General features: G+C 47.0%; 45 non-coding genes and 26 pseudogenes across 45 annotated transcripts; all 71 read right to left on the reverse strand.

Annotated features, from left to right (window-relative positions):
- Positions 1–69: 69 nt before the first annotated feature.
- On the reverse strand, positions 70–188 carry LOC138461492 (5S ribosomal RNA). The gene has a single exon (XR_011264107.1). It is a non-coding gene; the product is annotated as a 5S ribosomal RNA (ribosomal RNA).
- Positions 189–651: 463 nt separating this feature from the next.
- On the reverse strand, positions 652–760 carry LOC138456108 (5S ribosomal RNA; annotated as a pseudogene).
- A 106-nt stretch (positions 761–866) lies between these two features.
- LOC138463127 (5S ribosomal RNA) lies at positions 867–985 on the reverse strand. Its single transcript, XR_011265712.1, has one exon. It is a non-coding gene; the product is annotated as a 5S ribosomal RNA (ribosomal RNA).
- Positions 986–1,091: 106 nt separating this feature from the next.
- LOC138458995 (5S ribosomal RNA) lies at positions 1,092–1,210 on the reverse strand. The gene has a single exon (XR_011262516.1). It is a non-coding gene; the product is annotated as a 5S ribosomal RNA (ribosomal RNA).
- A 106-nt stretch (positions 1,211–1,316) lies between these two features.
- LOC138456389 (5S ribosomal RNA) lies at positions 1,317–1,425 on the reverse strand (annotated as a pseudogene).
- Positions 1,426–1,888: 463 nt separating this feature from the next.
- Positions 1,889–1,997, reverse strand: LOC138458118 (5S ribosomal RNA; annotated as a pseudogene).
- Positions 1,998–2,103: 106 nt separating this feature from the next.
- Positions 2,104–2,222, reverse strand: LOC138460520 (5S ribosomal RNA). The gene has a single exon (XR_011263206.1). It is a non-coding gene; the product is annotated as a 5S ribosomal RNA (ribosomal RNA).
- A 106-nt stretch (positions 2,223–2,328) lies between these two features.
- Positions 2,329–2,447, reverse strand: LOC138464635 (5S ribosomal RNA). The gene has a single exon (XR_011267213.1). It is a non-coding gene; the product is annotated as a 5S ribosomal RNA (ribosomal RNA).
- A 672-nt stretch (positions 2,448–3,119) lies between these two features.
- LOC138457980 (5S ribosomal RNA) lies at positions 3,120–3,228 on the reverse strand (annotated as a pseudogene).
- A 106-nt stretch (positions 3,229–3,334) lies between these two features.
- LOC138460537 (5S ribosomal RNA) lies at positions 3,335–3,453 on the reverse strand. Its single transcript, XR_011263221.1, has one exon. It is a non-coding gene; the product is annotated as a 5S ribosomal RNA (ribosomal RNA).
- A 106-nt stretch (positions 3,454–3,559) lies between these two features.
- LOC138456087 (5S ribosomal RNA) lies at positions 3,560–3,678 on the reverse strand (annotated as a pseudogene).
- Positions 3,679–3,784: 106 nt separating this feature from the next.
- On the reverse strand, positions 3,785–3,903 carry LOC138457446 (5S ribosomal RNA). The gene has a single exon (XR_011262243.1). It is a non-coding gene; the product is annotated as a 5S ribosomal RNA (ribosomal RNA).
- A 106-nt stretch (positions 3,904–4,009) lies between these two features.
- On the reverse strand, positions 4,010–4,128 carry LOC138455927 (5S ribosomal RNA). The gene has a single exon (XR_011262047.1). It is a non-coding gene; the product is annotated as a 5S ribosomal RNA (ribosomal RNA).
- A 106-nt stretch (positions 4,129–4,234) lies between these two features.
- Positions 4,235–4,353, reverse strand: LOC138461493 (5S ribosomal RNA). Its single transcript, XR_011264108.1, has one exon. It is a non-coding gene; the product is annotated as a 5S ribosomal RNA (ribosomal RNA).
- A 463-nt stretch (positions 4,354–4,816) lies between these two features.
- LOC138456110 (5S ribosomal RNA) lies at positions 4,817–4,925 on the reverse strand (annotated as a pseudogene).
- A 106-nt stretch (positions 4,926–5,031) lies between these two features.
- Positions 5,032–5,150, reverse strand: LOC138463128 (5S ribosomal RNA). The gene has a single exon (XR_011265713.1). It is a non-coding gene; the product is annotated as a 5S ribosomal RNA (ribosomal RNA).
- Positions 5,151–5,256: 106 nt separating this feature from the next.
- LOC138459117 (5S ribosomal RNA) lies at positions 5,257–5,375 on the reverse strand. The gene has a single exon (XR_011262538.1). It is a non-coding gene; the product is annotated as a 5S ribosomal RNA (ribosomal RNA).
- A 106-nt stretch (positions 5,376–5,481) lies between these two features.
- Positions 5,482–5,590, reverse strand: LOC138456390 (5S ribosomal RNA; annotated as a pseudogene).
- Positions 5,591–6,053: 463 nt separating this feature from the next.
- Positions 6,054–6,162, reverse strand: LOC138459089 (5S ribosomal RNA; annotated as a pseudogene).
- A 106-nt stretch (positions 6,163–6,268) lies between these two features.
- Positions 6,269–6,387, reverse strand: LOC138463129 (5S ribosomal RNA). The gene has a single exon (XR_011265714.1). It is a non-coding gene; the product is annotated as a 5S ribosomal RNA (ribosomal RNA).
- A 106-nt stretch (positions 6,388–6,493) lies between these two features.
- On the reverse strand, positions 6,494–6,612 carry LOC138459240 (5S ribosomal RNA). The gene has a single exon (XR_011262561.1). It is a non-coding gene; the product is annotated as a 5S ribosomal RNA (ribosomal RNA).
- A 106-nt stretch (positions 6,613–6,718) lies between these two features.
- On the reverse strand, positions 6,719–6,827 carry LOC138456391 (5S ribosomal RNA; annotated as a pseudogene).
- A 463-nt stretch (positions 6,828–7,290) lies between these two features.
- Positions 7,291–7,399, reverse strand: LOC138459090 (5S ribosomal RNA; annotated as a pseudogene).
- A 106-nt stretch (positions 7,400–7,505) lies between these two features.
- LOC138463131 (5S ribosomal RNA) lies at positions 7,506–7,624 on the reverse strand. The gene has a single exon (XR_011265717.1). It is a non-coding gene; the product is annotated as a 5S ribosomal RNA (ribosomal RNA).
- Positions 7,625–7,730: 106 nt separating this feature from the next.
- On the reverse strand, positions 7,731–7,849 carry LOC138459362 (5S ribosomal RNA). The gene has a single exon (XR_011262583.1). It is a non-coding gene; the product is annotated as a 5S ribosomal RNA (ribosomal RNA).
- A 106-nt stretch (positions 7,850–7,955) lies between these two features.
- Positions 7,956–8,064, reverse strand: LOC138456393 (5S ribosomal RNA; annotated as a pseudogene).
- A 463-nt stretch (positions 8,065–8,527) lies between these two features.
- LOC138459091 (5S ribosomal RNA) lies at positions 8,528–8,636 on the reverse strand (annotated as a pseudogene).
- Positions 8,637–8,742: 106 nt separating this feature from the next.
- Positions 8,743–8,851, reverse strand: LOC138459716 (5S ribosomal RNA; annotated as a pseudogene).
- Positions 8,852–8,957: 106 nt separating this feature from the next.
- On the reverse strand, positions 8,958–9,076 carry LOC138454377 (5S ribosomal RNA). The gene has a single exon (XR_011261057.1). It is a non-coding gene; the product is annotated as a 5S ribosomal RNA (ribosomal RNA).
- A 106-nt stretch (positions 9,077–9,182) lies between these two features.
- Positions 9,183–9,301, reverse strand: LOC138462454 (5S ribosomal RNA). Its single transcript, XR_011265049.1, has one exon. It is a non-coding gene; the product is annotated as a 5S ribosomal RNA (ribosomal RNA).
- A 453-nt stretch (positions 9,302–9,754) lies between these two features.
- LOC138457125 (5S ribosomal RNA) lies at positions 9,755–9,863 on the reverse strand (annotated as a pseudogene).
- Positions 9,864–9,969: 106 nt separating this feature from the next.
- LOC138454562 (5S ribosomal RNA) lies at positions 9,970–10,088 on the reverse strand. Its single transcript, XR_011261234.1, has one exon. It is a non-coding gene; the product is annotated as a 5S ribosomal RNA (ribosomal RNA).
- Positions 10,089–10,194: 106 nt separating this feature from the next.
- On the reverse strand, positions 10,195–10,313 carry LOC138459485 (5S ribosomal RNA). The gene has a single exon (XR_011262605.1). It is a non-coding gene; the product is annotated as a 5S ribosomal RNA (ribosomal RNA).
- A 106-nt stretch (positions 10,314–10,419) lies between these two features.
- LOC138462579 (5S ribosomal RNA) lies at positions 10,420–10,538 on the reverse strand. The gene has a single exon (XR_011265175.1). It is a non-coding gene; the product is annotated as a 5S ribosomal RNA (ribosomal RNA).
- A 463-nt stretch (positions 10,539–11,001) lies between these two features.
- Positions 11,002–11,110, reverse strand: LOC138458288 (5S ribosomal RNA; annotated as a pseudogene).
- Positions 11,111–11,216: 106 nt separating this feature from the next.
- Positions 11,217–11,335, reverse strand: LOC138461838 (5S ribosomal RNA). Its single transcript, XR_011264445.1, has one exon. It is a non-coding gene; the product is annotated as a 5S ribosomal RNA (ribosomal RNA).
- Positions 11,336–11,441: 106 nt separating this feature from the next.
- Positions 11,442–11,550, reverse strand: LOC138457629 (5S ribosomal RNA; annotated as a pseudogene).
- Positions 11,551–12,013: 463 nt separating this feature from the next.
- Positions 12,014–12,122, reverse strand: LOC138457127 (5S ribosomal RNA; annotated as a pseudogene).
- A 106-nt stretch (positions 12,123–12,228) lies between these two features.
- On the reverse strand, positions 12,229–12,337 carry LOC138458256 (5S ribosomal RNA; annotated as a pseudogene).
- Positions 12,338–12,443: 106 nt separating this feature from the next.
- Positions 12,444–12,562, reverse strand: LOC138460538 (5S ribosomal RNA). The gene has a single exon (XR_011263222.1). It is a non-coding gene; the product is annotated as a 5S ribosomal RNA (ribosomal RNA).
- Positions 12,563–12,668: 106 nt separating this feature from the next.
- LOC138455429 (5S ribosomal RNA) lies at positions 12,669–12,787 on the reverse strand (annotated as a pseudogene).
- A 106-nt stretch (positions 12,788–12,893) lies between these two features.
- Positions 12,894–13,012, reverse strand: LOC138462544 (5S ribosomal RNA). The gene has a single exon (XR_011265140.1). It is a non-coding gene; the product is annotated as a 5S ribosomal RNA (ribosomal RNA).
- A 106-nt stretch (positions 13,013–13,118) lies between these two features.
- Positions 13,119–13,237, reverse strand: LOC138462192 (5S ribosomal RNA). Its single transcript, XR_011264796.1, has one exon. It is a non-coding gene; the product is annotated as a 5S ribosomal RNA (ribosomal RNA).
- A 106-nt stretch (positions 13,238–13,343) lies between these two features.
- LOC138459607 (5S ribosomal RNA) lies at positions 13,344–13,462 on the reverse strand. The gene has a single exon (XR_011262627.1). It is a non-coding gene; the product is annotated as a 5S ribosomal RNA (ribosomal RNA).
- A 106-nt stretch (positions 13,463–13,568) lies between these two features.
- On the reverse strand, positions 13,569–13,687 carry LOC138464645 (5S ribosomal RNA). Its single transcript, XR_011267223.1, has one exon. It is a non-coding gene; the product is annotated as a 5S ribosomal RNA (ribosomal RNA).
- Positions 13,688–14,150: 463 nt separating this feature from the next.
- LOC138458406 (5S ribosomal RNA) lies at positions 14,151–14,259 on the reverse strand (annotated as a pseudogene).
- Positions 14,260–14,365: 106 nt separating this feature from the next.
- Positions 14,366–14,484, reverse strand: LOC138454225 (5S ribosomal RNA). Its single transcript, XR_011260911.1, has one exon. It is a non-coding gene; the product is annotated as a 5S ribosomal RNA (ribosomal RNA).
- A 106-nt stretch (positions 14,485–14,590) lies between these two features.
- LOC138461420 (5S ribosomal RNA) lies at positions 14,591–14,709 on the reverse strand. The gene has a single exon (XR_011264036.1). It is a non-coding gene; the product is annotated as a 5S ribosomal RNA (ribosomal RNA).
- Positions 14,710–14,815: 106 nt separating this feature from the next.
- LOC138455938 (5S ribosomal RNA) lies at positions 14,816–14,934 on the reverse strand. Its single transcript, XR_011262048.1, has one exon. It is a non-coding gene; the product is annotated as a 5S ribosomal RNA (ribosomal RNA).
- A 106-nt stretch (positions 14,935–15,040) lies between these two features.
- Positions 15,041–15,159, reverse strand: LOC138462843 (5S ribosomal RNA). The gene has a single exon (XR_011265432.1). It is a non-coding gene; the product is annotated as a 5S ribosomal RNA (ribosomal RNA).
- Positions 15,160–15,622: 463 nt separating this feature from the next.
- On the reverse strand, positions 15,623–15,731 carry LOC138457129 (5S ribosomal RNA; annotated as a pseudogene).
- A 106-nt stretch (positions 15,732–15,837) lies between these two features.
- LOC138454519 (5S ribosomal RNA) lies at positions 15,838–15,956 on the reverse strand. The gene has a single exon (XR_011261192.1). It is a non-coding gene; the product is annotated as a 5S ribosomal RNA (ribosomal RNA).
- Positions 15,957–16,062: 106 nt separating this feature from the next.
- LOC138459729 (5S ribosomal RNA) lies at positions 16,063–16,181 on the reverse strand. Its single transcript, XR_011262649.1, has one exon. It is a non-coding gene; the product is annotated as a 5S ribosomal RNA (ribosomal RNA).
- A 106-nt stretch (positions 16,182–16,287) lies between these two features.
- LOC138454099 (5S ribosomal RNA) lies at positions 16,288–16,406 on the reverse strand. Its single transcript, XR_011260792.1, has one exon. It is a non-coding gene; the product is annotated as a 5S ribosomal RNA (ribosomal RNA).
- A 106-nt stretch (positions 16,407–16,512) lies between these two features.
- On the reverse strand, positions 16,513–16,621 carry LOC138458257 (5S ribosomal RNA; annotated as a pseudogene).
- A 107-nt stretch (positions 16,622–16,728) lies between these two features.
- Positions 16,729–16,847, reverse strand: LOC138460539 (5S ribosomal RNA). The gene has a single exon (XR_011263223.1). It is a non-coding gene; the product is annotated as a 5S ribosomal RNA (ribosomal RNA).
- A 106-nt stretch (positions 16,848–16,953) lies between these two features.
- Positions 16,954–17,072, reverse strand: LOC138454528 (5S ribosomal RNA). Its single transcript, XR_011261201.1, has one exon. It is a non-coding gene; the product is annotated as a 5S ribosomal RNA (ribosomal RNA).
- A 106-nt stretch (positions 17,073–17,178) lies between these two features.
- LOC138463098 (5S ribosomal RNA) lies at positions 17,179–17,297 on the reverse strand. Its single transcript, XR_011265685.1, has one exon. It is a non-coding gene; the product is annotated as a 5S ribosomal RNA (ribosomal RNA).
- A 106-nt stretch (positions 17,298–17,403) lies between these two features.
- LOC138462707 (5S ribosomal RNA) lies at positions 17,404–17,522 on the reverse strand. Its single transcript, XR_011265301.1, has one exon. It is a non-coding gene; the product is annotated as a 5S ribosomal RNA (ribosomal RNA).
- A 463-nt stretch (positions 17,523–17,985) lies between these two features.
- Positions 17,986–18,094, reverse strand: LOC138458148 (5S ribosomal RNA; annotated as a pseudogene).
- Positions 18,095–18,200: 106 nt separating this feature from the next.
- LOC138461758 (5S ribosomal RNA) lies at positions 18,201–18,319 on the reverse strand. Its single transcript, XR_011264364.1, has one exon. It is a non-coding gene; the product is annotated as a 5S ribosomal RNA (ribosomal RNA).
- A 106-nt stretch (positions 18,320–18,425) lies between these two features.
- Positions 18,426–18,544, reverse strand: LOC138462708 (5S ribosomal RNA). The gene has a single exon (XR_011265302.1). It is a non-coding gene; the product is annotated as a 5S ribosomal RNA (ribosomal RNA).
- A 463-nt stretch (positions 18,545–19,007) lies between these two features.
- On the reverse strand, positions 19,008–19,116 carry LOC138458149 (5S ribosomal RNA; annotated as a pseudogene).
- Positions 19,117–19,222: 106 nt separating this feature from the next.
- LOC138461759 (5S ribosomal RNA) lies at positions 19,223–19,341 on the reverse strand. Its single transcript, XR_011264365.1, has one exon. It is a non-coding gene; the product is annotated as a 5S ribosomal RNA (ribosomal RNA).
- A 106-nt stretch (positions 19,342–19,447) lies between these two features.
- On the reverse strand, positions 19,448–19,566 carry LOC138462709 (5S ribosomal RNA). Its single transcript, XR_011265304.1, has one exon. It is a non-coding gene; the product is annotated as a 5S ribosomal RNA (ribosomal RNA).
- Positions 19,567–20,029: 463 nt separating this feature from the next.
- Positions 20,030–20,138, reverse strand: LOC138459705 (5S ribosomal RNA; annotated as a pseudogene).
- Positions 20,139–20,244: 106 nt separating this feature from the next.
- On the reverse strand, positions 20,245–20,363 carry LOC138454268 (5S ribosomal RNA). Its single transcript, XR_011260953.1, has one exon. It is a non-coding gene; the product is annotated as a 5S ribosomal RNA (ribosomal RNA).
- Positions 20,364–20,469: 106 nt separating this feature from the next.
- On the reverse strand, positions 20,470–20,588 carry LOC138454081 (5S ribosomal RNA). The gene has a single exon (XR_011260774.1). It is a non-coding gene; the product is annotated as a 5S ribosomal RNA (ribosomal RNA).
- Positions 20,589–21,051: 463 nt separating this feature from the next.
- Positions 21,052–21,160, reverse strand: LOC138458660 (5S ribosomal RNA; annotated as a pseudogene).
- Positions 21,161–21,266: 106 nt separating this feature from the next.
- Positions 21,267–21,385, reverse strand: LOC138462825 (5S ribosomal RNA). Its single transcript, XR_011265414.1, has one exon. It is a non-coding gene; the product is annotated as a 5S ribosomal RNA (ribosomal RNA).
- Positions 21,386–21,491: 106 nt separating this feature from the next.
- On the reverse strand, positions 21,492–21,610 carry LOC138454563 (5S ribosomal RNA). The gene has a single exon (XR_011261235.1). It is a non-coding gene; the product is annotated as a 5S ribosomal RNA (ribosomal RNA).
- Positions 21,611–21,644: the final 34 nt, after the last annotated feature.

Consider the following 21,644-nt stretch of genomic DNA (forward strand, 5'->3'; position numbering starts at 1 on the left):
TCGGCTAGACCTTGCAGTTTTAAAAGGCAATTGAGAAAGGGCTCACTTCCTGAACTTGGAGCACAAAAAAGCCTACAGCACCTGGTATTCCCAGGCGGTCTCCCATCCAGGTACTAACTAGGCCTGACACTGCTTAACTTCCGAGATCAGACGAGATCGGGTGCATTCAGTGTGGTGTGGCCGTAGGCTCTAGGAATGCTAAGAATATTACTCTTATGCATTTGCATTTAGTAAGCTAAGCCATGCAGCCACTTGCAACATGATACCACGCTCATCGCTCGATCAGGCTCGATCAGGCGAGATATATAAGACTGGTGGGCCCATTCAGGACTCCTATGTCTGGTAGGATAACTTTAATTCATCCATCCTGTGTCTGTTGCAGGGAGGTGGAGAGAACAATCAACACAATAATGGGTTTCTTTCAAGCCTCTTGAAGGACTCAATATTCTCTGTACTGCATTACATGTGAAAGTCGATTTATTACCCATGAACACACTACCTGTATGCTAATTCTATGTAAAAAGGTAGCTCCAGCCCTCATGATGTTGTCCAACATTTCCGCTATAAAACGGGATACAATTATTTTGGAAACATACCAAATTTGAAAAATAATTGAGAAGTTGCGCAATTACTAATCATGGAGCACAAAAAAGCCTACAGCACCTGGTATTCCCAGGCAGTCTCCCATCCAGGTACTAACTAGGCCCGACACTGCTTAGCTTCCGAGATCGGGCGCATTCAGTGTGGTGTGGCCGTAGGCTCTGGGCCTAGTGAGTTTTGTACTTTTAAGCATCTAGTCAGCTAGACCTTGCAGTTTTGAAAGGCAATTGTGAAATGGCTCACTTCCTGAACTTGGAGCACAAAAAAGCCTACAGCACCTGGCATTCCCAGGCGGTCTCCCATCCAGGTACTAACGAGGCCCGACACTGCTTAGCTTCCGAGATCAGACGAGATCGGGCGCATTCAGTGTGGTGTGGCCGTAGGCTCTGGGCCTTGTGAGTTTTGTACTTTTAAGCATCTAGTCGGCTAGACCTTGCAGTTTTGAAAGGCAATTGAGAAATGGCTCACTTCCTGAACTTGGAGTACAAAGAAGCCTACAGCACCTGGTATTCCCAGGCGGTCTCCCATCCAGGTACTAACTAGGCCCAACACTGCTTAGCTTCTGAGATCAGACGAGATCAGGCGCATTCAGTGTGGTGTGGCCGTAGGCTCTGGGCCTAGTGAGTTTTGTACTTTTAAGCATCTAGTCGGCTAGACCTTGCAGTTTTGAAAGGCAATTGAGAAAGGGCTCACTTCCTGAACTTGGAGCACAAAAAAGCCTACAGCACCTGGTATTCCCAGGCGGTCTCCCATCCAGGTACTAACTAGGCCTAACACTGCTTAACTTCCGAGATCAGGTGCATTCAGTGTGGTGTGGCCATAGGCTCTAGGAATGCTAAGAATATTACTCTTATGCATTTGCATTTAGTAAGCTAAGCCATGCAGCCACTTGCAACATGATACCACGCTCATAGCTCGATCAGGCTCGATCAGGCGAGATATATAAGACTGGTGGGCCCATTCAGGACTCCTATGTCTGGTAGGATAACTTTAATTCATCCATTCTGTGTCTGTTGCAGGGAGGTGGAGAGAACAATCAACACAATAATGGTTTTCTTTCATGCCTCTTGAAGGACTCAATATTCTCTGTACTGCATTACATGTGAAAGTCGATTTATTACCCATGAACACACTACCTGTATGCTAATTCTATGTAAAAAGGTAGCTCCAGCCCTCATGATGTTGTCCAACATTTCCGCTATAAAACGGGATACAATTATTTTGGAAACATACCAAATTTGAAAAATAATTGAGAAGTTGCGCAATTACTAATCATGGAGCACAAAAAAGCCTACAGCACCTGGTATTCCCAGGCAGTCTCCCATCCAGGTACTAACTAGGCCCGACCCTGCTTAGCTTTCGAGATCGGGCGCATTCAGTGTGGTGTGGCCGTAGGCTCTGGGCCTAGTGAGTTTTGTACTTTTAAGCATCTAGTCGGCTAGACCTTGCAGTTTTGAAAGGCAATTGTGAAATGGCTCACTTCCTGAACTTGGAGCACAAAAAAGCCTACAGCACCTGGTATTCCCAGGTGGTCTCCCATCCAAGTACTAACTAGGCCCGACACTGCTTAGCTTCTGAGATCAGACGAGATCAGGCGCATTCAGTGTGGTGTGGCCGTAGGCTCTGGGCCTAGTGAGTTTTGTACTTTTAAGCATCTAGTCGGCTAGACCTTGCAGTTTTAAAAGGCAATTGAGAAAGGGCTCACTTCCTGAACTTGGAGCACAAAAAAGCCTACAGCACCTGGTATTCCCAGGCGGTCTCCCATCCAGGTACTAACTAGGCCTGACACTGCTTAACTTCCGAGATCAGACAAGATCGGGTGCATTCAGTGTGGTGTGGCCGTAGGCTCTAGGAATGCTAAGAATATTCCTCTTATGCATTTGCATTTAGTAAGCTAAGCCATGCAGCCACTTGCAACATGATACCACGCTCATCGCTCGATCAGGCTCGATCAGGCGAGATATATAAGACTGGTGGGCCCATTCAGGACTCCTATGTCTGGTAGGATAACTTTAATTCATCCATCCTGTGTCTGTTGCAGGGAGGTGGAGAGAACAATCAACACAATAATGGTTTTCTTTCATGCCTCTTGAAGGACTCAATATTCTTTGTACTGCATTACATGTGAAAGTCGATTTATTACCCATGAACACACTACCTGTATGCTAATTCTATGTAAAAAGGTAGCTCCAGCCCTCATGATGTTGTCCAACATTTCCGCTATAAAACGGTATACAATTATTTTGGAAACATACCAAATTTGAAAAATAATTGAGAAGTTGCGCAATTACTAATCATGGAGCACAAAAAAGCCTACAGCACCTGGTATTCCCAGGCAGTCTCCCATCCAGGTACTAACTAGGCCCGACCCTGCTTAGCTTCCGAGATCGGGCAGTGTGGTGTGGCCGTAGGCTCTGGGCCTAGTGAGTTTTGTACTTTTAAGCATCTAGTCGGCTAGACCTTGCAGTTTTGAAAGGCAATTGTGAAATGGCTCACTTCCTGAACTTGGAGCACAAAAAAGCCTACAGCACCTGGTATTCCCAGGCGGTCTCCCATCCAGGTACTAACGAGGCCCGACACTGCTTAGCTTCCGAGATCAGACGCATTCAGTGTGGTGTGGCCGTAGGCTCTGGGCCTTGTGAGTTTTGTACTTTTAAGCATCTAGTCGGCTAGACCTTGCAGTTTTGAAAGGCAATTGTGAAATGGCTCACTTCCTGAACTTGGAGCACAAAAAAGCCTACAGCACCTGGTATTCCCAGGTGGTCTCCCATCCAGGTACTAACTAGGCCCGACACTGCTTAGCTTCCGAGATCAGACGAGATCGGGCGCAATCAGTGTGGTGTGGCCGTAGGCTCTGGGCCTAGTGAGTTTTGTACTTTTAAGCATCTAGTCAGCTAGACCTTGCAGTTTTCAAAGGCAATTGAGAAATGGCTCACTTCCTGAACTTGGAGCACAAAAAAGCCTACAGCACCTGGTATTCCCAGGCGGTCTCAGATCCAGGTACTAACGAGGCCCGACACTGCTTAGCTTTCGAGATCAGACGAGATCGGGCGCATTCAGTGCGGTGTGGCCGTAGGCTCTGGGCTTTGTGAGTTTTGTACTTTTAAGCATCTAGTCGGCTAGACCTTGCAGTTTTGAAAGGCAATTGAGAAATGGCTCACTTCCTGAACTTGGAGTACAAAAAAGCCTACAGCACCAGGTATTCCCAGGCGGTCTCCCATCCAGGTACTAACTAGGCCCGACACTGCTTAGCTTCTGAGATCAGACGAGATCAGGCGCATTCAGTGTGGTGTGGCCGTAGGCTCTGGGCCTAGTGAGTTTTGTACTTTTAAGCATCTAGTCGGCTAGACCTTGCAGTTTTGAAAGGCAATTGAGAAATGGCTCACTTCCTGAACTTGGAGTACAAAAAAGCCTACAGCACCTGGTATTCCCAGGCGGTCTCCCATCCAGGTACTAACTAGGCCCGACACTGCTTAGCTTCTGAGATCAGACGAGATCAGGCGCATTCAGTGTGGTGTGGCCGTAGGCTCTGGGCCTAGTGAGTTTTGTACTTTTAAGCATCTAGTCGGCTAGACCTTGCAGTTTTAAAAGGCAATTGAGAAAGGGCTCACTTCCTGAACTTGGAGCACAAAAAAGCCTACAGCACCTGGTATTCCCAGGCGGTCTCCCATCCAGGTACTAACTAGGCCTGACACTGCTTAACTTCCGAGATCAGACGAGATCGGGTGCATTCAGTGTGGTGTGGCCGTAGGCTCTAGGAATGCTAAGAATATTACTCTTATGCATTTGCATTTAGTAAGCTAAGCCATGCAGCCACTTGCAACATGATACCACGCTCATCGCTCGATCAGGCTCGATCAGGCGAGATATATAAGACTGGTGGGCCCATTCAGGACTCCTATGTCTGGTAGGATAACTTTAATTCATCCATCCTGTGTCTGTTGCAGGGAGGTGGAGAGAACAATCAACACAATAATGGGTTTCTTTCAAGCCTCTTGAAGGACTCAATATTCTCTGTACTGCATTACATGTGAAAGTCGATTTATTACCCATGAACACACTACCTGTATGCTAATTCTATGTAAAAAGGTAGCTCCAGCCCTCATGATGTTGTCCAACATTTCCGCTATAAAACGGGATACAATTATTTTGGAAACATACCAAATTTGAAAAATAATTGAGAAGTTGCGCAATTACTAATCATGGAGCACAAAAAAGCCTACAGCACCTGGTATTCCCAGGCAGTCTCCCATCCAGGTACTAACTAGGCCCGACACTGCTTAGCTTCCGAGATCGGGCGCATTCAGTGTGGTGTGGCCGTAGGCTCTGGGCCTAGTGAGTTTTGTACTTTTAAGCATCTAGTCAGCTAGACCTTGCAGTTTTGAAAGGCAATTGTGAAATGGCTCACTTCCTGAACTTGGAGCACAAAAAAGCCTACAGCACCTGGCATTCCCAGGCGGTCTCCCATCCAGGTACTAACGAGGCCCGACACTGCTTAGCTTCCGAGATCAGACGAGATCGGGCGCATTCAGTGTGGTGTGGCCGTAGGCTCTGGGCCTTGTGAGTTTTGTACTTTTAAGCATCTAGTCGGCTAGACCTTGCAGTTTTGAAAGGCAATTGAGAAATGGCTCACTTCCTGAACTTGGAGTACAAAGAAGCCTACAGCACCTGGTATTCCCAGGCGGTCTCCCATCCAGGTACTAACTAGGCCCAACACTGCTTAGCTTCTGAGATCAGACGAGATCAGGCGCATTCAGTGTGGTGTGGCCGTAGGCTCTGGGCCTAGTGAGTTTTGTACTTTTAAGCATCTAGTCGGCTAGACCTTGCAGTTTTGAAAGGCAATTGAGAAAGGGCTCACTTCCTGAACTTGGAGCACAAAAAAGCCTACAGCACCTGGTATTCCCAGGCGGTCTCCCATCCAGGTACTAACTAGGCCTAACACTGCTTAACTTCCGAGATCAGGTGCATTCAGTGTGGTGTGGCCATAGGCTCTAGGAATGCTAAGAATATTACTCTTATGCATTTGCATTTAGTAAGCTAAGCCATGCAGCCACTTGCAACATGATACCACGCTCATAGCTCGATCAGGCTCGATCAGGCGAGATATATAAGACTGGTGGGCCCATTCAGGACTCCTATGTCTGGTAGGATAACTTTAATTCATCCATCCTGTGTCTGTTGCAGGGAGGTGGAGAGAACAATCAACACAATAATGGTTTTCTTTCATGCCTCTTGAAGGACTCAATATTCTCTGTACTGCATTACATGTGAAAGTCGATTTATTACCCATGAACACACTACCTGTATGCTAATTCTATGTAAAAAGGTAGCTCCAGCCCTCATGATGTTGTCCAACATTTCCGCTATAAAACGGGATACAATTATTTTGGAAACATACCAAATTTGAAAAATAATTGAGAAGTTGTGCAATTACTAATCATGGAGCACAAAAAAGCCTACAGCACCTGGTATTCCCAGGCAGTCTCCCATCCAGGTACTAACTAGGCCCGACCCTGCTTAGCTTCCAAGATCGGGCGCATTCAGTGTGGTGTGGCCGTAGGTTCTGGGCCTAGTGAGTTTTGTACTTTTAAGCATCTAGTCAGCTAGACCTTGCAGTTTTGAAAGGCAATTGTGAAATGGCTCACTTCCTGAACTTGGAGCACAAAAAAGCCTACAGCACCTGGCATTCCCAGGCGGTCTCCCATCCAGGTACTAACGAGGCCCGACACTGCTTAGCTTCCGAGATCAGACGAGATCGGGCGCATTCAGTGTGGTGTGGCCGTAGGCTCTGGGCCTTGTGAGTTTTGTACTTTTAAGCATCTAGTCGGCTAGACCTTGCAGTTTTGAAAGGCAATTGAGAAATGGCTCACTTCCTGAACTTGGAGTACAAAGAAGCCTACAGCACCTGGTATTCCCAGGCGGTCTCCCATCCAGGTACTAACTAGGCCCAACACTGCTTAGCTTCTGAGATCAGACGAGATCAGGCGCATTCAGTGTGGTGTGGCCGTAGGCTCTGGGCCTAGTGAGTTTTGTACTTTTAAGCATCTAGTCGGCTAGACCTTGCAGTTTTGAAAGGCAATTGAGAAAGGGCTCACTTCCTGAACTTGGAGCACAAAAAAGCCTACAGCACCTGGTATTCCCAGGCGGTCTCCCATCCAGGTACTAACTAGGCCTAACACTGCTTAACTTCCGAGATCAGGTGCATTCAGTGTGGTGTGGCCATAGGCTCTAGGAATGCTAAGGATATTACTCTTATGCATTTGCATTTAGTAAGCTAAGCCATGCAGCCACTTGCAACATGATACCACGCTCATAGCTCGATCAGGCTCGATCAGGCGAGATATATAAGACTGGTGGGCCCATTCAGGACTCCTATGTCTGGTAGGATAACTTTAATTCATCCATCCTGTGTCTGTTGCAGGGAGGTGGAGAGAACAATCAACACAATAATGGTTTTCTTTCATGCCTCTTGAAGGACTCAATATTCTCTGTACTGCATTACATGTGAAAGTCGATTTATTACCCATGAACACACTACCTGTATGCTAATTCTATGTAAAAAGGTAGCTCCAGCCCTCATGATGTTGTCCAACATTTCCGCTATAAAACGGGATACAATTATTTTGGAAACATACCAAATTTGAAAAATAATTGAGAAGTTGTGCAATTACTAATCATGGAGCACAAAAAAGCCTACAGCACCTGGTATTCCCAGGCAGTCTCCCATCCAGGTACTAACTAGGCCCGACCCTGCTTAGCTTCCAAGATCGGGCGCATTCAGTGTGGTGTGGCCGTAGGTTCTGGGCCTAGTGAGTTTTGTACTTTTAAGCATCTAGTCAGCTAGACCTTGCAGTTTTGAAAGGCAATTGTGAAATGGCTCACTTCCTGAACTTGGAGCACAAAAAAGCCTACAGCACCTGGCATTCCCAGGCGGTCTCCCATCCAGGTACTAACGAGGCCCGACACTGCTTAGCTTCCGAGATCAGACGAGATCGGGCGCATTCAGTGTGGTGTGGCCGTAGGCTCTGGGCCTTGTGAGTTTTGTACTTTTAAGCATCTAGTCGGCTAGACCTTGCAGTTTTGAAAGGCAATTGAGAAATGGCTCACTTCCTGAACTTGGAGTACAAAGAAGCCTACAGCACCTGGTATTCCCAGGCGGTCTCCCATCCAGGTACTAACTAGGCCCAACACTGCTTAGCTTCTGAGATCAGACGAGATCAGGCGCATTCAGTGTGGTGTGGCCGTAGGCTCTGGGCCTAGTGAGTTTTGTACTTTTAAGCATCTAGTCGGCTAGACCTTGCAGTTTTGAAAGGCAATTGAGAAAGGGCTCACTTCCTGAACTTGGAGCACAAAAAAGCCTACAGCACCTGGTATTCCCAGGCGGTCTCCCATCCAGGTACTAACTAGGCCTAACACTGCTTAACTTCCGAGATCAGGTGCATTCAGTGTGGTGTGGCCATAGGCTCTAGGAATGCTAAGAATATTACTCTTATGCATTTGCATTTAGTAAGCTAAGCCATGCAGCCACTTGCAACATGATACCACGCTCATAGCTCGATCAGGCTCGATCAGGCGAGATATATAAGACTGGTGGGCCCATTCAGGACTCCTATGTCTGGTAGGATAACTTTAATTCATCCATCCTGTGTCTGTTGCAGGGAGGTGGAGAGAACAATCAACACAATAATGGTTTTCTTTCATGCCTCTTGAAGGACTCAATATTCTCTGTACTGCATTACATGTGAAAGTCGATTTATTACCCATGAACACACTACCTGTATGCTAATTCTATGTAAAAAGGTAGCTCCAGCCCTCATGATGTTGTCCAACATTTCCGCTATAAAACGGGATACAATTATTTTGGAAACATACCAAATTTGAAAAATAATTGAGAAGTTGTGCAATTACTAATCATGGAGCACAAAAAAGCCTACAGCACCTGGTATTCCCAGGCAGTCTCCCATCCAGGTACTAACTAGGCCCGACCCTGCTTAGCTTCCAAGATCGGGCGCATTCAGTGTGGTGTGGCCGTAGGTTCTGGGCCTAGTGAGTTTTGTACTTTTAAGCATCTAGTCGGCTAGACCTTGCAGTTTTGAAAGGCAATTGTGAAATGGCTCACTTCCTGAACTTGGAGCACAAAAAAGCCTACAGCACCTGGTATTCCCAGGTGGTCTCCCATCCAGGTACTAACTAGGCCCGACACTGCTTAGCTTCCGAGATCAGACGAAATCAGTGTGGTGTGTCCGTAGTCTCTGGGCCTAGTGAGTTTTGTACTTTTAAGCATCTAGTCAGCTAGACCTTGCAGTTTTGAAAGGCAATTGAGAAATGGCTCACTTCCTGAACTTGGAGCACAAAAAATCCTACAGCACCTGGTATTCCCAGGCGGTCTCCCATCCAGGTACTAACGAGGCCCGACACTGCTTAGCTTCCGAGATCAGACGAGATCGGGCACATTCAGTGTGGTGTGGCCGTAGGCTCTGGGCTTTGTGAGTTTTGTACTTTTAAGCATCTAGTCGGCTAGACCTTGCAGTTTTAAAAGGCAATTGAGAAAGGGCTCACTTCCTGAACTTGGAGCACAAAAAAGCCTACAGCACCGGGTATTCCCAGGCGGTCTCCCATCCAGGTACTAACTAGGCCTGACACTGCTTAACTTCCGAGATCAGACGAGATCGGGTGCATTCAGTGTGGTGTGGCCGTAGGCTCTAGGAACGCTAAGAATATTACTCTTATGCATTTGCATTTAGTAAGCTAATCCATGCAGCCACTTGCAACATGATACCACGCTCATCGCTCGATCAGGCGAGATATATAAGACTGGTGGGCCCATTCAGGACTCCTATGTCTGGTAGGATAACTTTAATTCATCCATCCTGTGTCTGTTGCAGGGAGGTGGAGAGAACAATCAACACAATAATGGGTTTCTTTCATGCCTCTTGAAGGACTCAATATTCTCTGTACTGCATTACATGTGAAAGTCGATTTATTACCCATGAACACACTACCTGTATGCTAATTCTATGTAAAAAGGTAGCTCCAGCCCTCATGATGTTGTCCAACATTTCCGCTATAAAACGGGATACAATTATTTTGGAAACATACCAAATTTGAAAAATAATTGAGAAGTTGCGCAATTACTAATCATGGAGCACAAAAAAGCCTACAGCACCTGGTATTCCCAGGCAGTCTCCCATCCAGGTACTAACTAGGCCCGACCCTGCTTAGCTTCCGAGATCGGGCGCATTCAGTGTGGTGTGGCCGTAGGCTCTGGGCCTAGTGAGTTTTGTACTTTTAAGCATCTAGTCGGCTAGACCTTGCAGTTTTGAAAGGCAATTGTGAAATGGCTCACTTCCTGAACTTGGAGCACAAAAAAGCCTACAGCACCTGGCATTCCCAGGCGGTCTCCCATCCAGGTACTAACGAGGCCCGACACTGCTTAGCTTCTGAGATCAGACGAGATCCGGCGCATTCAGTGTGGTGTGGCCGTAGGCTCTGGGCCTTGTGAGTTTTGTACTTTTAAGCATCTAGTCGGCTAGACCTTGCAGTTTTGAAAGGCAATTGAGAAATGGCTCACTTCCTGAACTTGGAGTACAAAAAAGCCTACAGCACCTGGTATTCCCAGGCGGTCTCCCATCCAGGTACTAACTAGGCCCAACACTGCTTAGCTTCTGAGATCAGACGAGATCAGGCGCATTCAGTGTGGTGTGGCCGTAGGCTCTGGGCCTAGTGAGTTTTGTACTTTTAAGCATCTAGTCGGCTAGACCTTGCAGTTTTGAAAGGCAATTGAGAAAGGGCTCACTTCCTGAACTTGGAGCACAAAAAAGCCTACAGCACCTGGTATTCCCAGGCGGTCTCCCATCCAGGTACTAACTAGGCCTAACACTGCTTAACTTCCGAGATCAGACGAGATCAGGTGCATTCAGTGTGGTGTGGCCGTAGGCTCTAGGAATGCTAAGAATATTACTCTTATGCATTTGCATTTAGTAAGCTAAGCCATGCAGCCACTTGCAACATGATACCACGCTCATCGCTCGATCAGGCTCGATCAGGCGAGATATATAAGACTGGTGGGCCCATTCAGGACTCCTATGTCTGGTAGGATAACTTTAATTCATCCATCCTGTGTCTGTTGCAGGGAGGTGGAGAGAACAATCAACACAATAATGGTTTTCTTTCATGCCTCTTGAAGGACTCAATATTCTCTGTACTGCATTACATGTGAAAGTCGATTTATTACCCATGAACACACTACCTGTATGCTAATTCTATGTAAAAAGGTAGCTCCAGCCCTCATGATGTTGTCCAACATTTCCGCTATAAAACGGGATACAATTATTTTGGAAACATACCAAATTTGAAAAATAATTGAGAAGTTGCGCAATTACTAATCATGGAGCACAAAAAAGCCTACAGCACCTGGTATTTCCAGGCAGTCTCCCATCCAGGTACTAACTAGGCCCGACCCTGCTTAGCTTCCGAGATCGGGCGCATTCAGTGTGGTGTGGCCGTAGGCTCTGGGCCTAGTGAGTTTTGTACTTTTAAGCATCTAGTCGGCTAGACCTTGCAGTTTTGAAAGGCAATTGTGAAATGGCTCACTTCCTGAACTTGGAGCACAAAAAAGCCTACAGCACCTGGTATTCCCAGGTGGTCTCCCATCCAGGTACTAACTAGGCCCGACACTGCTTAGCTTCTGAGATCAGACGAGATCAGGCACATTCAGTGTGGTGTGGCCGTAGGCTCTGAACCTAGTGAGTTTTGTACTTTTAAGCATCTAGTCGGCTAGACCTTGCAGTTTTAAAAGGCAATTGAGAAAGGGCTCACTTCCTGAACTTGGAGCACAAAAAAGCCTACAGCACCTGGTATTCCCAGGCGGTCTCCCATCCAGGTACTAACTAGGCCTGACACTGCTTAACTTCCGAGATCAGATGCATTCAGTGTGGTGTGGCCGTAGGCTCTAGGAATGCTAAGAATATTACTCTTATGCATTTGCATTTAGTAAGCTAAGCCATGCAGCCACTTGCAACATGATACCACGCTCATCGCTCGATCAGGCTCGATCAGGCGAGATATATAAGACTGGTGGGCCCATTCAGGACTCCTATGTCTGGTAGGATAACTTTAATTCATCCATCCTGTGTCTGTTGCAGGGAGGTGGAGAGAACAATCAACACAATAATGGTTTTCTTTCATGCCTCTTGAAGGACTCAATATTCTCTGTACTGCATTACATGTGAACGTCGATTTATTACCCATGAACACACTACCTGTATGCTAATTCTATGTAAAAAGGTAGCTCCAGCCCTCATGATGTTGTCCAACATTTCCGCTATAAAACGGTATACAATTATTTTGGAAACATACCAAATTTGAAAAATAATTGAGAAGTTGCGCAATTACTAATCATGGAGCACAAAAAAGCCTACAGCACCTGGTATTCCCAGGCAGTCTCCCATCCAGGTACTAACTAGGCCCGACCCTGCTTAGCTTCCGAGATCGGGCGCATTCAGTGTGGTGTGGCCGTAGGCTCTGGGCCTAGTGAGTTTTGTACTTTTAAGCATCTAGTCGGCTAGACCTTGCAGTTTTGAAAGGCAATTGTGAAATGGCTCACTTCCTGAACTTGGAGTACAAAAACGCCTACAGCACCTGGTATTCCCAGGCGGTCTCCCATCCAGGTACTAACGAGGCCCGACACTGCTTAGCTTCCGAGATCAGACGCATTCAGTGTGGTGTGGCCGTAGGCTCTGGGCCTTGTGAGTTTTGTACTTTTAAGCATCTAGTCGGCTAGACCTTGCAGTTTTGAAAGGCAATTGTGAAATGGCTCACTTCCTGAACTTGGAGCACAAAAAAGCCTACAGCACCTGGTATTCCCAGGTGGTCTCCCATCCAGGTACTAACTAGGCCCGACACTGCTTAGCTTCCGAGATCAGACGAGATCGGGCGCAATCAGTGTGGTGTGGCCGTAGGCTCTGGGCCTAGTGAGTTTTGTACTTTTAAGCATCTAGTCAGCTAGACCTTGCAGTTTTGAAAGGCAATTGAGAAATGGCTCACTTCCTGAACTTGGAGCACAAAAAAGCCTACAGCACTTGGTATTCCCAGGCGGTCTCCCATCCAGGTACTAACGAGGCCTGACACTGCTTAGCTTCCGAGATCAGACGAGATCGGGCGCATTCAGTGTGGTGTGGCCGTAAGCTCTGGGCCTTGTGAGTTTTGTACTTTTAAGCATCTAGTCGGCTAGACCTTGCAGTTTTGAAAGGCAATTGAGAAATGGCTCACTTCCTGAACTTGGAGTACAAAAAAGCCTACAGCACCTGGTATTCCCAGGTGGTCTCCCATCCAGGTATTAACTAGGCCCAACACTGCTTAGCTTCTGAGATCAGACGAGATCAGGCGCATTCAGTGTGGTGTGGCCGTAGGCTCTGGGCCTAGTGAGTTTTGTACTTTTAAGCATCTAGTCGGCTAGACCTTGCAGTTTTGAAAGGCAATTGTGAAATGGCTCACTTCCTGAACTTGGAGCACAAAAAAGCCTACAGCACCTGGTATTCCCAGGCGGTCTCCCATCCAGGTACTAACGAGGCCCGACACTGCTTAGCTTCCGAGATCAGACGAGATCGGGCGCATTCAGTGTGGTGTGGCCGTAGGCTCTGGGCCTTGTGAGTTTTGTACTTTTAAGCATCTAGTCGGCTAGACCTTGCAGTTTTGAAAGGCAATTGAGAAATGGCTCACTTCCTGAACTTGGAGTACAAAAAAGCCTACAGCACCTGGTATTCCCAGGCGGTCTCCCATCCAGGTACTAACTAGGCCCAACACTGCTTAGCTTCTGAGATCAGACGAGATCAGGCGCATTCAGTGTGGTGTGGCCGTAGGCTCTGGGCCTAGTGAGTTTTGTACTTTTAAGCATCTAGTCGGCTAGACCTTGCAGTTTTGAAAGGCAATTGAGAAAGGGCTCACTTCCTGAACTTGGAGCACAAAAAAGCCTACAGCACCTGGTATTCCCAGGCGGTCTCCCATCCAGGTACTAACTAGGCCTGACACTGCTTAACTTCCGAGATCAGACGAGATCAGGTGCATTCAGTGTGGTGTGGCCATAGGCTCTAGGAATGCTAAGAATATTACTCTTATGCATTTGCATTTAGTAAGCTAAGCCATGCAGCCACTTGCAACATGATACCACGCTCATCGCTCGATCAGGCTCGATCAGGCGAGATATATAAGACTGGTGGGCCCATTCAGGACTCCTATGTCTGGTAGGATAACTTTAATTCATCCATCCTGTGTCTGTTGCAGGGAGGTGGAGAGAACAATCAACACAATAATGGTTTTCTTTCATGCCTCTTGAAGGACTCAATATTCTTTGTACTGCATTACATGTGAAAGTCGATTTATTACCCATGAACACACTACCTGTATGCTAATTCTATGTAAAAAGGTAGCTCCAGCCCTCATGATGTTGTCCAACATTTCCGCTATAAAACGGTATACAATTATTTTGGAAACATACCAAATTTGAAAAATAATTGAGAAGTTGCGCAATTACTAATCATGGAGCACAAAAAAGCCTACAGCACCTGGTATTCCCAGGCAGTCTCCCATCCAGGTACTAACTAGGCCTGACCCTGCTTAGCTTCCGAGATCGGGCGCATTCAGTGTGGTGTGGCCGTAGGCTCTGGGCCTAGTGAGTTTTGTACTTTTAAGCATCTAGTCGGCTAGACCTTGCAGTTTTGAAAGGAAATTGTGAAATGGCTCACTTCCTGAACTTGGAGCACAAAAAAGCCTACAGCACCTGGTATTCCCAGGCGGTCTCCCATCCAGGTACTAACGAGGCCCGACACTGCTTAGCTTCCGAGATCAGACGAGATTGGGCGCATTCAGTGTGGTGTGGCCGTAGGCTTTGGGCCTTGTGAGTTTTGTACTTTTAAGCATCTAGTCGGCTAGACCTTGCAGTTTTGAAAGGCAATTGAGAAATAGCTCACTTCCTGAACTTGGAGTACAAAAAAGCCTACAGCACCAGGTATTCCCAGGCGGTCTCCCATCCAGGTACTAACTAGGCCCGACACTGCTTAGCTTCTGAGATCAGACGAGATCAGGTGCATTCAGTGTGGTGTGGCCGTAGGCTCTGGGCCTAGTGAGTTTTGTACTTTTAAGCATCTAGTCGGCTAGACCTTGCAGTTTTGAAAGGCAATTGAGAAATGGCTCACTTCCTGAACTTGGAGTACAAAAAAGCCTACAGCACCTGGTATTCCCAGGCGGTCTCCCATCCAGGTACTAACTAGGCCCGACACTGCTTAGCTTCTGAGATCAGACGAGATCAGGCGCATTCAGTGTGGTGTGGCCGTAGGCTCTGGGCCTAGTGAGTTTTGTACTTTTAAGCATCTAGTCGGCTAGACCTTGCAGTTTTAAAAGGCAATTGAGAAAGGGCTCACTTCCTGAACTTGGAGCACAAAAAAACCTACAGCACCTGGTATTCCCAGGCGGTCTCCCATCCAGGTACTAACTAGGCCTGACACTGCTTAACTTCCGAGATCAGACGAGATCGGGTGCATTCAGTGTGGTGTGGCCGTAGGCTCTAGGAATGCTAAGAATATTACTCTTATGCATTTGCATTTAGTAAGCTAAGCCATGCAGCCACTTGCAACATGATACCACGCTCATCGCTCGATCAGGCTCGATCAGGCGAGATATATAAGACTGGTGGGCCCATTCAGGACTCCTATGTCTGGTAGGATAACTTTAATTCATCCATCCTGTGTCTGTTGCAGGGAGGTGGAGAGAACAATCAACACAATAATGGGTTTCTTTCATGCCTCTTGAAGGACTCAATATTCTCTGTACTGCATTACATGTGAAAGTCGATTTATTACCCATGAACACACTACCTGTATGCTAATTCTATGTAAAAAGGTAGCTCCAGCCCTCATGATGTTGTCCAACATTTCCGCTATAAAACGGGATACAATTATTTTGGAAACATACCAAATTTGAAAAATAATTGAGAAGTTGCGCAATTACTAATCATGGAGCACAAAAAAGCCTACAGCACCTGGTATTCCCAGGCAGTCTCCCATCCAGGTACTAACTAGGCCCGACCCTGCTTAGCTTCCGAGATCGGGCGCATTCAGTGTGGTGTGGCCGTAGGCTCTGGGCCTAGTGAGTTTTGTACTTTTAAGCATCTAGTCGGCTAGACCTTGCAGTTTTGAAAGGCAATTGTGAAATGGCTCACTTCCTGAACTTGGAGCACAAAAAAGCCTACAGCACCTGGCATTCCCAGGCGGTCTCCCATCCAGGTACTAACGAGGCCCGACACTGCTTAGCTTCTGAGATCAGACGAGATCGGGCGCATTCAGTGTGGTGTGGCCGTAGGCTCTGGGCCTTGTGAGTTTTGTACTTTTAAGCATCTAGTCGGCTAGACCTTGCAGTTTTGAAAGGCAATTGAGAAATGGCTCACTTCCTGAACTTGGAGTACAAAGAAGCCTACAGCACCTGGTATTCCCAGGCGGTCTCCCATCCAGGTACTAACTAGGCCCAACACTGCTTAGCTTCTGAGATCAGACGAGATCAGGCGCATTCAGTGTGGTGTGGCCGTAGGCTCTGGGCCTAGTGAGTTTTGTACTTTTAAGCATCTAGTCGGCTAGACCTTGCAGTTTTGAAAGGCAATTGAGAAAGGGCTCACTTCCTGAACTTGGAGCACAAAAAAGCCTACAGCACCTGGTATTCCCAGGCGGTCTCCCATCCAGGTACTAACTAGGCCTAACACTGCTTAAGTTCCGAGATCAGACGAGATCGGGCGCATTCAGTGTGGTGTGGCCGTAGGCTCTGGGCCTAGTGAGTTTTGTACTTTTAAGCATCTAGTCGGCTAGACCTTGCAGTTTTGAAAGGCAATTGTGAAATGGCTCACTTCCTGAACTTGCAGTACAAAAACGCCTACAGCACCTGGTATTCCCAGGCGGTCTCCCATCCAGGTACTAACGAGGCCCGACACTGCTTAGCTTCCGAGATCAGACGCATTCAGTGTGGTGTGGCCGTAGGCTCTGGGCCTTGTGAGTTTTGTACTTTTAAGCATCTAGTCGGCTAGACCTTGCTGTTTTGAAAGGCAATTATGAAATGGCTCACTTCCTGAACTTGGAGCACAAAAAAAGCCTACAGCACCTGGTATTCCCAGGTGGTCTCCCATCCAGGTACTAACTAGGCCCGACACTGCTTAGCTTCCGAGATCAGACGAGATCGGGCGCAATCAGTGTGGTGTGGCCGTAGGCTCTGGGCCTAGTGAGTTTTGTACTTTTAAGCATCTAGTCAGCTAGACCTTGCAGTTTTGAAAGGCAATTGAGAAATGGCTCACTTCCTGAACTTGGAGCACAAAAAAGCCTACAGCACCTGGTATTCCCAGGCGGTCTCCCATCCAGGTACTAACGAGGCCTGACACTGCTTAGCTTCCGAGATCAGACGAGATCGGGCGCATTCAGTGTGGTGTGGCCGTAAGCTCTGGGCCTTGTGAGTTTTGTACTTTTAAGCATCTAGTCGGCTAGACCTTGCAGTTTTGAAAGGCAATTGAGAAATGGCTCACTTCCTGAACTTGGAGTACAAAAAAGCCTACAGCACCTGGTATTCCCAGGTGGTCTCCCATCCAGGTATTAACTAGGCCCGACACTGCTTAGCTTCTGAGATCAGACGAGATCAGGCGCATTCAGTGTGGTGTGGCCGTAGGCTCTGGGCCTAGTGAGTTTTGTACTTTTAAGCATCTAGTCGGCTAGACCTTGCAGTTTTAAAAGGCAATTGAGAAAGGGCTCACTTCCTGAACTTGGAGCACAAAAAAGCCTACAGCACCTGATATTCCCAGGCGGTCTCCCATCCAGGTACTAACTAGGCCTGACACTGCTTAACTTCCGAGATCAGACGAGATCGGGTGCATTCAGTGTGGTGTGGCCGTAGGCTCTAGAAATGCTAAGAATATTACTCTTATGCATTTGCATTTAGTAAGCTAAGCCATGCAGCCACTTGCAACATGATACCACGCTCATCGCTCGATCAGGCTCGATCAGGCGAGATATATAAGACTGGTGGGCCCATTCAGGACTCCTATGTCTGGTAGGATAACTTTAATTCATCCATCCTGTGTCTGTTGCAGGGAGGTGGAGAGAACAATCAACACAATAATGGGTTTCTTTCATGCCTCTTGAAGGACTCAATATTCTCTGTACTGCATTACATGTGAAAGTCGATTTATTACCCATGAACACACTACCTGTATGCTAATTCTATGTAAAAAGGTAGCTCCAGCCCTCATGATGTTGTCCAACATTTCCGCTATAAAACGGGATACAATTATTTTGGAAACATACCAAATTTGAAAAATAATTGAGAAGTTGTGCAATTACTAATCATGGAGCACAAAAAAGCCTACAGCACCTGGTATTCCCAGGCAGTCTCCCATCCACGTACTAACTAGGCCCGACCCTGCTTAGCTTCCGAGATCGGGCGCATTCAGTGTGGTGTGGCCGTAGGCTCTGGGCCTAGTGAGTTTTGTACTTTTAAGCATCTAGTCGGCTAGACCTTGCAGTTTTGAAAGGCAATTGTGAAATGGCTCACTTCCTGAACTTGGAGCACAAAAAAGCCTACAGCACCTGGTATTCCCAGGTGGTCTCCCATCCAGGTACTAACTAGGCCCGACACTGCTTAGCTTCCGAGATCAGACGAGATCAGGCGCATTCAGTGTGGTGTGGCCGTAGGCTCTGGGCCTAGTGAGTTTTGTACTTTTAAGCATCTAGTCGGCTAGACCTTGCAGTTTTAAAAGGCAATTGAGAAAGGGCTCACTTCCTGAACTTGGAGCACAAAAAAGCCTACAGCACCTGATATTCCCAGGCGGTCTCCCATCCAGGTACTAACTAGGCCTGACACTGCTTAACTTCCGAGATCAGACGAGATCGGGTGCATTCAGTGTGGTGTGGCCGTAGGCTCTAGAAATGCTAAGAATATTACTCTTATGCATTTGCATTTAGTAAGCCAAGCCATGCAGCCACTTGCAACATGATACCACGCTCATCGCTCGATCAGGCTCGATCAGGCGAGATATATAAGACTGGTGGGCCCATTCAGGACTCCTATGTCTGGTAGGATAACTTTAATTCATCCATCCTGTGTCTGTTGCAGGGAGGTGGAGAGAACAATCAACACAATAATGGGTTTCTTTCATGCCTCTTGAAGGACTCAATATTCTCTGTACTGCATTACATGTGAAAGTCGATTTATTACCCATGAACACACTACCTGTATGCTAATTCTATGTAAAAAGGTAGCTCCAGCCCTCATGATGTTGTCCAACATTTCCGCTATAAAACGGGATACAATTATTTTGGAAACATACCAAATTTGAAAAATAATTGAGAAGTTGTGCAATTACTAATCATGGAGCACAAAAAAGCCTACAGCACCTGGTATTCCCAGGCAGTCTCCCATCCACGTACTAACTAGGCCCGACCCTGCTTAGCTTCCGAGATCGGGCGCATTCAGTGTGGTGTGGCCGTAGGCTCTGGGCCTAGTGAGTTTTGTACTTTTAAGCATCTAGTCGGCTAGACCTTGCAGTTTTGAAAGGCAATTGTGAAATGGCTCACTTCCTGAACTTGGAGCACAAAAAAGCCTACAGCACCTGGTATTCCCAGGTGGTCTCCCATCCAGGTACTAACTAGGCCCGACACTGCTTAGCTTCCGAGATCAGACGAGATCAGGCGCATTCAGTGTGGTGTGGCCGTAGGCTCTGGGCCTAGTGAGTTTTGTACTTTTAAGCATCTAGTCGGCTAGACCTTGCAGTTTTAAAAGGCAATTGAGAAAGGGCTCACTTCCTGAACTTGGAGCACAAAAAAGCCTACAGCACCTGATATTCCCAGGCGGTCTCCCATCCAGGTACTAACTAGGCCTGACACTGCTTAACTTCCGAGATCAGACGAGATCGGGTGCATTCAGTGTGGTGTGGCCGTAGGCTCTAGAAATGCTAAGAATATTACTCTTATGCATTTGCATTTAGTAAGCTAAGCCATGCAGCCACTTGCAACATGATACCACGCTCATCGCTCGATCAGGCTCGATCAGGCGAGATATATAAGACTGGTGGGCCCATTCAGGACTCCTATGTCTGGTAGGATAACTTTAATTCATCCATCCTGTGTCTGTTGCAGGGAGGTGGAGAGAACAATCAACACAATAATGGGTTTCTTTCATGCCTCTTGAAGGACTCAATATTCTCTGTACTGCATTACATGTGAAAGTCGATTTATTACCCATGAACACACTACCTGTATGCTAATTCTATGTAAAAAGGTAGCTCCAGCCCTCATGATGTTGTCCAACATTTCCGCTATAAAACGGGATACAATTATTTTGGAAACATACCAAATTTGAAAAATAATTGAGAAGTTGTGCAATTACTAATCATGGAGCACAAAAAAGCCTACAGCACCTGGTATTCCCAGGCAGTCTCCCATCCACGTACTAACTAGGCCCGACCCTGCTTAGCTTCCGAGATCGGGCGCATTCAGTGTGGTGTGTCCGTAGTCTCTGGGCCTAGTGAGTTTTGTACTTTTAAGCATCTAGTCAGCTAGACCTTGCAGTTTTGAAAGGCAATTGAGAAATGGCTCACTTCCTGAACTTGGAGCACAAAAAAGCCTACAGCACCTGGTATTCCCAGGCGGTCTCCCATCCAGGTACTAACGAGGCCCGACACTGCTTAGCTTCCGAGATCAGACGAGATCGGGCACATTCAGTGTGGTGTGGCCGTATGCTCTGGGTCTTGTGAGTTTTGTACTTTTAAGCATCTAGTCGGCTAGACCTTGCAGTTTTAAAAGGCAATTGAGAAAGGGCTCACTTCCTGAACTTGGAGCACAAAAAAGCCTACAGCACCTGGTATTCCCAGGCAGTCTTCCATCCAGGTACTAACTAGGCCTGACACTGCTTAACTTCCGAGATCAGACGAGATCGGGTGCATTCAGTGTGGTGTGGCCGTAGGCTCTAGGAATGCTAAGAATATTACTCTTATGCATTTGCATTTAGTAAGCTAAGCCATGCAGCCACTTGCAACATGATACCACGCTCATCGCTCGATCAGGCTCGATCAGGCGAGATATATAAGACTGGTGGGCCCATTCAGGACTCCTATGTCTGGTAGGATAACTTTAATTCATCCATCCTGTGTCTGTTGCAGGGAGGTGGAGAGAACAATCAACACAATAATGGTTTTCTTTCATGCCTCTTGAAGGACTCAATATTCTCTGTACTGCATTACATGTGAAAGTCGATTTATTACCCATGAACACACTACCTGTATGCTAATTCTATGTAAAAAGGTAGCTCCAGCCCTCATGATGTTGTCCAACATTTCCGCTATAAAACGGGATACAATTATTTTGGAAACATACCAAATTTGAAAAATAATTGAGAAGTTGCGCAATTACTAATCATGGAGCACAAAAAAGCCTACAGCACCTGGTATTCCCAGGCAGTCTCCCATCCAGGTACTAACGAGGCCCTACACTGCTTAGCTTCCGAGATCAGACGCATTCAGTGTGGTGTGGCCGTAGGCTCTGGGCCTTGTGAGTTTTGTACTTTTAAGCATCTAGTCGGCTAGACCTTGCAGTTTTGAAAGGCAATTGTGAAATGGCTCACTTCCTGAACTTGGAGCACAAAAAAGCCTACAGCGCCTGGTATTCCCAGGCGGTCTCCCATCCAGGTACTAACAAGGCCCGACACTGCTTAGCTTCCGAGATCAGACGAGATCGGGCGCATTCAGTGTGGTGTGGCCGTAGGCTCTGGGCCTTGTGAGTTTTGTACTTTTAAGCATCTAGTCGGCTAGACCTTGCAGTTTTGAAAGGCAATTGAGAAATGGCTCACTTCCTGAACTTGGAGTACAAAAAAGCCTACAGCACCTGGTATTCCCAGGCGGTCTCCCATCCAGGTACTAACTAGGCCCGACACTGCTTAGCTTCTGAGATCAGACGAGATCAGGCGCATTCAGTGTGGTGTGGCCTTAGGTTCTGGGCCTAGTGAGTTTTGTACTTTTAAGCATC

This window comes from Ambystoma mexicanum, chromosome 4p (genome assembly GCF_040938575.1).
Source record: "Ambystoma mexicanum isolate Mex_15411 chromosome 4p, UKY_AmexF1_1, whole genome shotgun sequence".
Lineage (NCBI taxonomy): Eukaryota > Metazoa > Chordata > Amphibia > Caudata > Ambystomatidae > Ambystoma > Ambystoma mexicanum.